The following is a 13,589-nucleotide window of genomic DNA, read 5'->3' on the forward strand; positions in this document are numbered from 1 at the left end:
AGCAGGACCCTTGTAAGCTTGTAACAAACTTCAAAAACAAAACAAAAAACTAAGTATGTTGTATACATTTGTCAATTTAAAATAGCACATTTTCCCCATTTAGATTTCATAAATGTGAGCCAAATTCTTATTCTCCACATTTTAAGAGGAAAATTTTAATCCAAGATTCAAATCTTTTAAAATATCTTTCTTATAGAAAACTTCAATGCAAAGTTTCTAAATTTGAGAATTCCTGTGGAAAACCTTTCTATAGAAATACTATAGTACCTTTTCTTCCTTCCCATCTTCATGATTTTTATATGCATAAAAAAAAAGACAAATGTTTCAGTTTCAGTATTGCATGAACAATGACCACTTTTGTAAATTACATGGACAGGATTTAAGTTTGATATTTTCTAAAGGAATTCATTAGTAAATTTGTGGAAAAGATATGAAATTATTAGGAACCAAAATATTAAGCAATTTTATTCCATTTTGATACTCAGTTTTATAACTAAAATGATTTCCTGAGGAATAAATACTCCAGGCCAGGGCATTCAGAATAATAAAGCTTTTAGGTTACTCAAAGTCTAGTCAAGAAAGATCTAGCTGAATATGAAAACATTGTAATTCCCAAATGTTTCGGAAAATTTTCACTTTTATTTGCTAAGACCTGAATTTAATATTTGATATTCATAAGCAGATTCTTAATCTTTTGAGAGGACTATGGGCCCCTTTGAGAAGCTTATGAAAGCAATGGACTCTTTCTCTCATATGCACATAGCACATTTATGAACATTTAAAATGGTAATAGAATTTCAGGGCCAGCCTCCACCCCACCATCCTCTTAGGGTCCAATGCACACAAATCAAAGGCTCCTCTAAAGTTGGTTTGATAACATGTTTTGAAATAAAGTAGTGATTAGGCCTCCACTAAAAATACTTCTAATATGGTACTAACGAACTTCTAACTTGGAATTATTTGTATAACCTGAAGACTTTCATTTAGTACTAGCTTTGGAAATAGAAACCACACTAATATGAAGGAGTAAGAAAATGGTCAACACCAAATCTTCAAGACATTTAAGATTTCATTCCTTGGAGGTGTGATGGTGTGTGTCGGGGAGGGATTTTGGCAAGCTACCAAATTATTTGCAGCAGACAAGAAAATCTAAGAAGTGAATAAGGAAGGAATCCTTACAATTATCCATCTACCAAAACACTTGATTCTTTTTTATTGTTGCTCAGATAAGACAAATGTTATCAGTAGATCACTGTCTAAAAATATATGTCATTATGACCAAGAACAGTTGAAGATGATGAGAAATTAGCAAACTCAGTATAGTTCACAACATTTTAGTGGAACGTTGGAGGGGCAGATACTGGGGGGGGGGGGGGGAGGAAGGGAATTCAAAAGTTATTTTTCTCCCTACTTTAATCAGGGAGGTATTTTTTTGTTTTGAGTGTTTTCTAGTCCCCACTACAGCAGACTTTGGCCACTCTGCCCATGAGACTGTGTCTCCACTCCCCCACATCCACCTCAGCTTCTTCGGGAAGCATGTGGATTTTTTCACATCTCAACCTTACTATTAGGTAAGGGTGCCGCATCTACATGGAGGGCCCGTAGGGCCCTTAAAAGAGCAGGCAGAAATCCTTAAAGGAGTTTAAAGGTCTTTTAAGATTTGATTCCAGTGAGTCATGATTTGTAGTCAGACATCAAACCGTTGCCTACATTTTCAAGCTGAAGAAAGCAGTGGGAATCTCATAACTGGCTGGAGAAGAAAGGAGGAAAGTCAGCTCCCTCCCCCACCCCACACCTCCAGAAGAGCTTTAATGAACCTTCCACAGTAGCAAATGGAGAGGCCGTGGGTGGAAATTCCCATAACGGGTGAAAAAGGGCCTAAGTCCAGTGTAAGTATCTGCATTTGATATTCCTTTTGTTGTAGACGTGTATAACTTAGAATGTTCTGATCTTCACATCTGAATCTGATCCACCCATCCTGTCCAATTGGAATGTAGTTTGAGTTAGTTATTTTTTTCAGGAATTTGTGTTAAATCATTCTGTGTGAGTAAAAGTAAGGACTGAAAAGAAGACTTGAATAAATGGGCACGGAACTGAGAGGAAGCTCCAGCCAGCATCCCACGGACCATTCTACCTGCCACTAGAAAATGTGAGCACTCTCTCTATTTACCATTGATCATCAGGCCAGGATTCATAAATTGTGTTAGATACCTCACAGGAATGAGACAATAATAGGACAGCGTTGGGGGCTGATGATGTGAGACATAGACTCTTAAGGAAATCTTCCCCATCCTCTGGGTTCCAGTAGTCTGTAATCAGAAGTTCTTTTTGGCTCCTCTTGTTTTTGTGCTAGTTTTGATTTTCGGAGACTTAGCATGGGGAAAGTTACCTTTCTTCTGTGTTGCCTTAGTGCAACAAGATTATGGTGGGTTGCTGAGGTTTCCTGACTTCCTTCTTCCTATAAAAGGGTACTGGGAGCTCCATAATGAAAAGAAGTTTCAATGTTACTGTCTCAGAATATTCTTGACCACTGAATGCACTTCAAACAGGTCTTGTACCCAGTGACGTAAGTTCAGTGGGTTGTTAGCTGATTTGATTATAGGAGGAAAAACATTACAACCCACAAACAGAAAAGTAGGGAGAAAAGTATGGAGGGCACCTAACAAAATGACAGGGGCTCTGGGGAAACAACCAAAGACAAAAGTGTATCTTCTGAAGACCAAAGGCCCAACTTTAAGTACTTGCTGGCACAGCCCATCTGAACTTTGGGAGTTTAGAATAGAGCTCCTAGAATAGGCAGCCGAGCTTTAAGATGAGTCAGTGCAATAGGGACCTGCTATTAATCTCTCAGGCTCTGAGCCTTATATCCAGTGTCAGGCCCAGCCCAGTATATGGGATGATATGAATAGAAAACACGCATCGGTGTGTGTCGATTGCTCACTGCTGTGTGATCCAGCATGAGAAATACGTCATGGTATTGCATATTTCTCAACCTGATGCCTTTTTTGTCTTTGTCATTTTCTTTCGCCATTTGCATCCTATTTCATAGTGTCAAAATGAATTTTTGTATCACGTCCTGTCTGTCCATTATGAACTGTTAGGATCACAGTTCAGCCTTCCATGAATTCTGTAGTTCGGGATCCTTTACCTTAGCGTTATTGTGAGCTTCTCCTTATCCCAGCATCACTACACTGTATTCAGGTGGGGAAACAAACATGTAGGTGCTTGAACATGCCCCACAGACACGGTTGTAGCCCTACTCTTTGTGACTGTCATTATTGACACAGTGCAGACTTTACAGACAGAGCATTATGCTCTCAGAGGACTTTAAAAATATGTATATTAAGCAATTAACTTTCTGGAATTATCAAATCTTGCTGGGAAATTAACTTCCAAGAGCTCTGAATTGGATGGAATTCCATCTGGCTTCAGAGTACAATGAGCCTATATGAAATGGAGCTTTGAAATGTTTTTCTTGTGCAGAAATATGAACTAGAAAAAAAGTGCTGATCCAATGCTAAGTTTTCTCTGTGTACTGACTCAGTTGCCAGAATTATAATGAAAACTGTATTTTAGTCTAACAAATGTATAGAATTTTTTATGTAATAAATAAAATTTTATAGGAAAGAATGTCATTGTCTACTGTGTTGGAACACTTCCCCATGCCCAGGGTGGTGATTAATAGTAGTGGAAGGGAGGAAAATAATTTTCCCCCTACCCTTCTGAGTTCTTAGTTGAGACCCCCCCCATAACAGAAGACAGATTAATGAGAGAAAAACACGCAAAAATTTATTAACATGTATACCTCGTGTGTACATGGGAAAGACCCAAGGAAAATTGAGTAACCTACCAAGACGGGTTAGAATTCAAGCTTAAATACCATCTTACTAGGGAAGGGGAAGGGGCCGTGAGGTAGGTCTGTTAGGGGAGAGGAGATGATTTTTAAGAAAGATGAGTGGGCCCTGAGAAGAATAAAGGAGAGGTAAGATAGTTTGTGAGAGAGTTTTCCTGGGTGTGGTGTTGACTTCTTGTCTCCTGTGATAAATCAGTTCTCCCTGGTTGATGAACCTCCCAAGAAGGGAGTTGATGACAATTGAGTTTCTTTTGGAGGATCTGTCTTCAGGCAGATGAGGAGAGTTCAGAGAAATCCTCTTCCTGCATTTGCTATTTTTCAAGTACCTACAGTTCAAAATGATCAATATACCAAAATGGAATTTTGCAGGTGAAATGTTTTGAAATCCTACAGGTCATATTTTGGGGCAGCATATTCTACTCTTCAATAGAAAGTGATGCTGGGCAACATTTTGCCTTCAGATTAGGTCATTATGCTGCAAGGGTGCCCTAAAATTTCCCAGCTCCTCCATTCTAGCCCCTCCTAGCATATCCTAGGGTCTTTGAAGTACAAAATATAAAAGGGCTATAGACTAAAGAAGTACAAAGTTCATCCACTGCCCAACCAGGCTTGAGTCTGAATTGCCCTGTGAATACTAAGGTTGCAACTGAATTAAGTCATTAGGTAGAGTAGAAAAAAGCCTGTTGGATAAGGTTTACAATGGAAAACACTTTTGCCTGGTACTGTGCCCTGCACGTAACTTGAAGCCTAGATCTGTGCTGAGTTCGTGAGTTTGTGAAACTGTGGTATGCCCTCATTTACGCAGTTGGCTGTGTGTGCCCCATTAAAGCTTGGAAAAATCAAGCTTGTTTAAAATGGATTGTATTTTAAATGATACTGAGGAATAAGGAAGGGGATGTTCATAAGTGGAAGACCTTTTGTAATACCAGGAAACCTCTCCTAATTTGTTTCCTAATTTTGGACTTTGAGAGGCTGCTGTACAGACAGCTTTTCCTTAGTAAATGTGAATAATGCCCAGATCGTAGCCCCAGATGTTCATCTGTACCATCTTGCCAAAAGTTGTTATAGAACATTTGTGAGGCATCCTCAGATACTGCAGGTATTTGACATACTGAAGAATATTGATAAGTCTAGACTGTTAATTCTTTTTTTCGGTGGTTCTGATGCAGATTTACACAATTTCTTGTTCTATAGCCCACCTAGTGATTAAAGAGCCTGTGAAAAGCCTCACGTCTCCTAAAAGGTACCCAGAATTTTTTTTCTCTGTTTGGCCGTGGAAAAGTATACTCTGTATTCGATTTCCAATTTTAGAAAATAATAAGATTTCTTTCAGGAAGAATACTATTTGTGCACTCTAGGTTAATATGTAAGTTAGGATTGAAATCTGAGCTTCAAATAGCTATATAGCTTAAAGCTCGTACAGGCGTTGAAAGATTCAGAAAGAAACCAGTGTCGTACGAGAATCTTTGGCCTTAGATCTCTGATCAAGTGCTGTGAAACTAATCAGTGCCTCTTCACATTATTTTTTTAGTTGTGGCAAGTAGCAATGAAAGCAAGAAGAGCCTTGTGCCTTTGATTTGATATTACGCATTTACTGTTCAAATCCTGAGAAAAATAACTTTAGAAGATGCACCTCAATTAAATTTGGGTTTTCAGAAAATGCAAAGCTAAGCTATTAGACCATTTCGTGGACTTATCAGCAATTTCAATAGAAGTCTTAAAGCTTTCTAGATAGTTATAAGCTCCCTGGCCAAGTATTTCAGTCTAGAGAGGCGGGAGTAAAGAATTGCCTTCAAGGCAAAACAAAAACGCTTTTACTATTTATACTCATCATATAACTTTACACTTGGAGACAGGATACTAGGCATTTGTGTTTGATCTACTGTCCATCTGCCAGGAAGGATTCTCGCAGCTTACAAAATAAAACAACTTAACAACAAAATTAAAATTAAAAATAAAAGGCAAATGAAAATTGAGAAAAGAAGATTAGCTGTATAAGAAACCCAAGGATGAGCATAAGACTGAACTGCTAGTTTTCTGTCAGTCCTGCAAAGAGGAAGTCAAAAAGGTACATAGTTTTACATGTCTAATAAAAGGAAGCATTGACTAGAACTTTAATAGGAGGGACTGGTCAGGTATTAAAAATGTGTAATATTTAATGACTTGGCATAATGTCTATAGTCAATGAAAAAGGGATAAAGCAGCCTGATCTCATTTATGTAAATCAATATTTTTGTACATTTTTAAATGACTGAAGGTATGGTAGATGCAATTCTGTAAGAACTGGTAGTTAATCGGTTAATTGAAAAATTTGGTGAATGAAGAGAATCATTATTAATGAAAAAAATTTTTAAATACAAGTAAATAGTCATTGGCTAATCTTTGACATAGGTATAGTTCTTTTTTTTTTTTTTTAAGATTTTATTTATTTATTTGAGAGAGAGAATGAGATAGAGAGAGAGCATGAGAGGGGGGAGGGTCAGAGGGAGAAGCAGACTCCCCGCTGAGCAGGGAGCCCGATGCGGGACTCGATCCCGGGACTCCAGGATCATGACCTGAGCCGAAGGCAGTTGCTTAACCAACTGAGCCACCCAGGCGCCCAGGTATAGTTCTTTTTTATGATTGACTCCTCTGAAGTTTTCTGTTGTCTTTTTTGCATTAACCACACCAATAATGTAACGACCTAAAAATGTGATAAATGAAATATGGTTTTTAGAAGTGGATCAGGAGTTTAGACATGTTTATGAAGCCAGCTGTGTATGGACTCCCAGATTTTTATAATTTCTTTACATTGTTTAAAATTCTCACATACACATAATTTGCGAGTAATATTTTTAGTATCTTTATAGTCCTTCCAAAGCATTCAACTTAGTTTTCTTTGCAATTACTCTCTTCATACTCATTGTTTTTTTTTCAATATGTATAATATTAATAATCATACCATTAGAATAAACACTGCACCTGGCATAACATGTTGGAATAAACACACCTGACTCTTGCTAAGCATAGTCCACTGATGGCTGTGAACAGAGTGCACATGCCCCCAGGAACATTCAGCCTGCTATGACATCAACCAGTACCTTCTACAGGGGAGTGCAGAATGTCAGTTAATCTGGCAAGGTGGTGACGTGGAAGTCGCTAAGAAAGCCACCCTTTTTACACCCAAATGGTAATTATGGTTATCTCTGTGGGATTGTGGGTAACTTAATTTTTTCTTTGCTTATCTGTATGTTTAAAATATTCCTCTATAATTTCTTAATATGAAAAAACATAGTCACATTAAAAAGCAAATAGCTAGGTAAGTATAATAAAATGATAGTAACTAAACCCATATGGTAATAGATTTAATGGAGTAGAAGAGATAGTTCCCAAAACAAATTATATTTTTATAAGAATTTCATAAAAACTAAGGATATACCTCAAATGAATAAGGAAAGAAAGAGTTCATTTAATAAACGGTGTTTAGGACAATTGGCTTTCAGTTTGAAAACAAATCTAAGTCAAATCCAAATGGATTAAGGATATTTTTTTAATTAGACATGGGAAAGATCAGGGGAAGGAATGGGAGGGACTTAATAAATTTAGAAGGATTAGGTTTAAAAAAAAAAAAGAGCATAGACTGCTGGGAGTTGGTGAGATCCATGTCTCACATTTTGCGGAAAATGTAACGAGTGAGGCCCATTTCAGATGCATTTACTAATAAGCATGTCTACAGCAGTGTGCTAGGTATGTTCACTTTAATTCAACAAGCATTTCCTGAGACCTCCTCTGGTCAGCCAGATTTATAATGTTGGAACCCAGTGGTCAATATTCACTCCCTGAGCTTAAGGAGCTCACAGCCTGATGAGGGAGATAGCAGTGAAGGTTAGGATGAGAACAGGGTGTTTTGGGAGCACATAGGCAGGTATTGGGGTCATTAGGAGAAGCTACCTTGAGCCGAGACTTGAAGGATGAGCAGGAATTAGCCAGATGATGATAGGAGAGATGGTGGGAGGGGAGAAGATTCTACTCAGAGGAATAGCAGTGATCATACAGCAACGTGAAAGAACACCAGTTGTTGAGCATGCCCTAAGCCAAGAACATGTGGATATGCAGCGAGCGGTGGCTGTGACCCTGGAGAGGATACAGGAGTCTTGCTGTGCATTTAGACCTGAACCACAAGCTGTCAGGAGCCTGGGACAGGAAGAGGGAGACTGGGAGTGAGGAGGAAAGGGAAGAGGAATATTCCAGGGGGAAATCTAACAGGCCTGGTGACCAGCTAGATCTGGGGAGAAAGAAAAAGAAATTGTGGAGCTCTACACTCAGAGTGGTGCATGTCACCTCTGCATTTAAAGATAGGGGCTTGCACCGGATGGTCAGGTTCATCCAGGCTCTGCTTCTCTACTTCACTGAATATCAGAAATACTTACCTTTTCTTCTTAATGCTATCTGATGTAAAATTTCTGTAATGATAAGAAGGAGTTAGTTGGAGAAGAGTTTAAGGGTCTGAAAATTCTTCTCTGTGCCAACAAAATATTTATTTTTTCACTCCCTGATAGATGAAATCCACCCAATTTCTGGTTTCAATTAAGAGATCCCAACCTAAAAATGGCTGTGCAGTTTAGGTAACTGCAGGCAAACTCTGTCTCAATGGCTGTAACTCTGTTCTACTAATTGTTAATCACCTGCGCACTTCTACACTAACAAGAAATAATGCAATATATTTGGTGTATTTGTATGTTTATATATTCATGCTCTACTTTTTTTCCAAAAAGGCATATATACAATAAGATTATTAAAAATAGAAAAGCAAGGGTGTCTAGCTGGCTCAATCGGTGGAGCATGCAACTCTTGATCTCAGGGTCGTGAGTTTGAGCCCTGTGTTGGGTATAGAGATTATAAATAAGTAAACTCTAAAAAAAAAAAAATAGAAGAGCAAAGGATAAGCAAGAAGAAACAAATATGCTAGATTCTAGGACTAATTGTCACAGCATAATAAGGCATTAATATTTTGAGCTTCCTGGCAACCTGAAACGAAAGGAAAGCACCAAGATTTATAGAATATTATTCTTTGATGGAAGTAAGTGTATGCATTATTCAAGTGCCTGTGAAAGCCAAATTAATCTGCATATGACTGTCAAATTTGGGTTTGGAGGTGCTGAGCTGATAAAGTCCCAACATGTTAACTTCCTGAGTCTTTAACTAAATGTGTGACTTTATCCTTACCCAGATCTTCCTCTGTTAGGACTTAAGAGACACATTCTTAAGTGTTAATAAAACAGAAAGGAGTCTTCGTTTATTCTGAAGACATTTACCAAGTCCTATATTAGCTAAGGATACAGAAATGAGAGATCCAGTCTTTGCCTTCCGAAGTCTCACAGTGTTTAGGAAGGCAAAGGGGTGAACAGATGATTGTAATATAGTGTGCCAGACGCTCTAATGGAATTCACTCAGGAGCAGCATGGAGACTACTTGAAGGTGGGAAGGGTAGGGAGATGGGATGTGGTAAGGGAAAGAAACCTTTTGCAAAAGGGAGGTAGTGTCTCTGCTCCAAGCAGAAGGAACAGTGTATATAAAGAAATGACATGTCTGTGAATCTGTCCCAGAGAATGGGTGTGGGGACATGAAATTGGAGAACTCAACAGAAATCAGATCTTGAGGGTCTTGTGTGCCATGCTCAAGGACCTGATTTTATGCTGAAGAAAGTGGAGACTCACTGAAGGATTTTAAGCAAGAGAGTGCTTGATGATTTGAGCATTTTAGGGGGAAAAATCACTGTGGTAGCAGGGGGGGACCTTACCCAACCTGATACAGAGTGTTTATGAAAACCACACAGCTGGGGTGCCTGGGTGGCTCAGTCGTTAAACGTCTGCCTTCAGCTCAGGTCATGATCCCAGGGTCCTGGGATCGAGCCCTGCATCGGGCTCCCTGCTCAGCGGGAAGCCTGCATCTCCCTCTCCCACTCCCCCTGCTTATGTTCCCTCTCTCGCTGTCTCTTTCTCTGTCAAATAAATAAATAAAATCTTAAAAAAAAAAAAAAGAAAAAGAAAACCACACAGCTAATATCATACTCAGGGGTGAAAGACTCAAGGTTTTCTCCCTAAGATCAGTAACAAGACAAGCATGCCTATTCTTGCCATTTCTTTCCTTTTTTTTTTTTTTTTTTAGATTTTATTATTTGACAGCTAGAGACAGCAAGAGAGGGAACATAAGCAGGGGGAGTAGGAGAGGGAGAAGCAGGCCTCCCACTGAGCAGGGAGCCCAACGTGGGGCTCGATCCCAGGACCCTGGGATCATGACCCGAGCCGAAGGCAGACACTTAACGACTGAACCACCCAGGTGCCCCTATTCTTGCCATTTCTATTCAATGTTATACTGAACATTCCAGCCAGGGCAATTCAGTAAAAAAAAAAAGGGGGGGGGAAAGGCACCCAAATTAGAAAGAAAGAAGTAAAATTATCTCTCTTCCCAGATGACACAATCTTATATATAGAAAATCATAATGAATTCACACACACACAATTAGATTTAAACAAATTAAGCATTGTTTGTGGGACATAAAATCAACACATAAAAATTAGTTTTATTTCTATCTAAAGTTTTATTCCTATCTAACACGTAAAAATCAGTTTTATTTCTAATCTAAAAAGGAAATGAAGAAAACAATCCCATTCATAGTAGCATCAAAAAGAATAAAATCCTGAGAAATAAATTTAATCAAGGCTGTGCAAGATGTTTACATTAAAAACTACAAAATACCATTGAAAGCAATGAAAAGAAGACATAAGTAAATGGGAAGACATCTATGTTCATGGGTTGGAAGGGTTAATTTTTTTTTTTTTTTTAAGTAGACTCCATGCCCAACGTGGTGCTCGAACTCACAACTCTAAGATCAGGAGTCACATGCTCTACTGACTGAGCCAGTTAGGCACCCCTGGAAGAGTTAATATTGTTAGCATATAATACTACTTAAACTGGTTGACAGATTCAATGCAATCCTTATCAAAATCCCAATGGCCCCCCCCCCTTTTTTTTTTTGCAGAAATGGTGATTCAAAAATTCATATGGAGTTTTGCAAGGAACTCCATTTTGCCAAAACAATCTTGAAAAAGAATAAAGTTGGAGAACTACCACTTCCTGATTCCAAAACTTATTACAAAGTTATGGTAATCAAAACAACATGGTACTGACACATGGATAGATAATGGAAATCAATGGAATAGGATTAACAGTATAAAAATAAAAGCATGTGTCTATTGTCAACTGTTTTTCAACAAAATTGCCAAGACTATTCAGTGAGGAAATTTATCATTTCCTTATCATTTTCAATAAATGATGCTTGCACAACTTGGTATCTACATGCAAAAAAAAAGAGAGCGAAAGAAAAAGAAATTGGCCCTTTACCTCACATCATATGCAAAAATTTAAGTCAAAATGAATCAAAGACTCAATATAAGAGCTAAAACTGTAAATCCCTTGTAAGAGAACATAGGGGTAAATCTTCATGACCTTGGATCTGGCGATGTTTTCTTGGATATGACACCAAAACCCAAGCAACGGAAGAAAAATAGGTAAATTGGGCTTCATCAAAATTAAAAACTTTTGGCTTCAAGGGATACTATTTTTAAAAGTATGCAAAGGCACCCACATAATTGGAGGAAATACTTGCAAATCATATACCTGATAAGGGTCTAGTATCCAGAATATTTAAAGAACTCTTAATAGTCAACAACAAAAAGACAACCCAATTTAAAAATGAGCAATGCACTTGAATAGACATTTCTCTAAAGAATATATTTTTAAATTTTTTCTTTTTCTTTTTTAAGATTTTATTTTTATTTATTTGACACAGAGAGAGAGTACAAGCAGGGAGAGCAGCAGGCAGAGGGAGAGGGAGAAGCAGGCTCCCCGCTGAGCAAGGAGCCCGATGTGGGGCTCGATCCCAGGACCCTGGGATCATGACCTGAGCCAAAGGCAGTTGCTTAACCAACTGAGCCACCCAGGTGCCCCAAGAATATATTTTTTAAATGGCCAAAAAACACATGAAAAGATGCTCAGTGTTATTAAGTATTATTAGACAAATGCAAATCAAAACCACAATGAGATATGACTTCATATCCACCAGGATGATTATAATCAGACAGCCAATAGCAAGCATGGATGAGAATGTGCGGAAATTGGAACCCTCATATGTTACTGATGGGAATGCAAATTGATGTAGACCCTATAGAAAATAATTTGGCAGTTTGTCAGTATGTGATCAAGCATAGAATTACCATATGACCCAGGAATTCCTCTCCTAGATATATACCCAAAATAATTAAAAACAAACATTGGAACAAAAATTTGTAAACAAATGTTCATCACAGCACTATTCACAATAACCAAAAGGTGGAAACAATCTAATATCCATCCACTGATGAAGGGAGAAACAAAATGTGGTATGCCCATACAATGGAACATTATCCAGTCATAAAAAGGAGCTAGGTACTGATACATGCTACAATATGGATGAACCTTGAAAACATGCTAAACACAGAAGGCCATATATTGTATGAATACCTGTATATAAAAATATCCAGGATAGGCAAATCCATAGGGACAGGAAACAGATACAGTGGTTTTCAGAGGCTGGGGGAAGGGCGGTGGGGGGAAGAGCTTACTTCTTAGTGGATATGAGGTTTCCTTTTGGGATAATGAAAACATTCTGGATTATATAGTGGTGATGATTGCACAACTTTCTGAATGTACAAATGCCATTGAATTGTGCCCTTTAAAATTATTAAAATGTAACATTTTTATGTTATGTGTATTTTAACACAATTAAGAAAAAAACTAATGACACTGGTAGATATTATTCATTTAACTTTATTTTGAAATTTTAGAACTTACAGAAAAGTTGGAAGAATGGTACAAAGAATTCTTATATACCTCACACTCAGATTCCCAAAATGTTAGCATTTTATCACATTTGCTTTATTATTTTCTGTCCCTCTTGCTCTCTCTGTTGCTCTATATTTGTCTGTCTCTCTGTTTCTGATTCTCTGTGTGTGTGTGTGTGTGTGTGTGTGTGTGTGTGTGTGTTCTATAGACTATTTAAATTTTTACAGTTGTCCCACTAATGTCCTTTATGGAAAAAAATTCTGGTCAAGAATCCAATCTAGGATCACACATTACATTTAGTTCCTTGTGTCTTTAATGTCCTTTAATTTAGAACAATTCCTCAGTCTGTGTCATTTATGACCTTGACATTTTTTAAGAGTCAGGCCATTTATTTTGTAGAATGTCCTTCAATTTGGGTTTAAGTTTCCTCATGATTTTTTTTTTTAAGATTTTTTTTTTTTTTTTTTAATTTGACAGAGAGGCAGTGAGAGAGAGAACACAAGCAGGGGCAGAGGGAGAGGGAGAAGCAGGCTTCCCGCTGAGCTGGGAGCCTGATGCGGGGCTCGATCCCAGGACCCTGGGATCATGACCTGAGCTGAAGGCAGTCACTTAACGACTGAGCCACCCAGGCGCCCCTAAGCTTCCTCATGATTAAATTAAGTTATGCATTATTGGCAGAGCTACCACAGAATTCATGTTGTGTTCTTCTTAGTGCCTCATCTCAGGAGGCACGTAAGATCTGTTTGTCCATTATTAGTGATGTTAGCTTCCATCATTTGGTTGAGGTGGATTTTCCTGGTCTCTCCACTATAAATTTGCTATTTCTCCCTTTGTAATTAATAAGTATCTTGTGGGGAGATATTTTGAGACTATG

At 38.1% G+C, this 13,589-nt stretch overlaps 1 protein-coding gene across 1 annotated transcript in view; it reads left to right on the plus strand.

Annotated features, from left to right (window-relative positions):
- SLC44A1 (solute carrier family 44 member 1) overlaps positions 1-13,589 on the plus strand; it is a 196,107-nt gene that overhangs the window by 155,343 nt on the left and 27,175 nt on the right. The gene's annotated exons all lie outside the window — the stretch shown is intronic.

Source organism: Phoca vitulina, unplaced genomic scaffold, assembly GCF_004348235.1.
Source record: "Phoca vitulina isolate PV1807 unplaced genomic scaffold, GSC_HSeal_1.0 scaffold21, whole genome shotgun sequence".
NCBI lineage: Eukaryota > Metazoa > Chordata > Mammalia > Carnivora > Phocidae > Phoca > Phoca vitulina.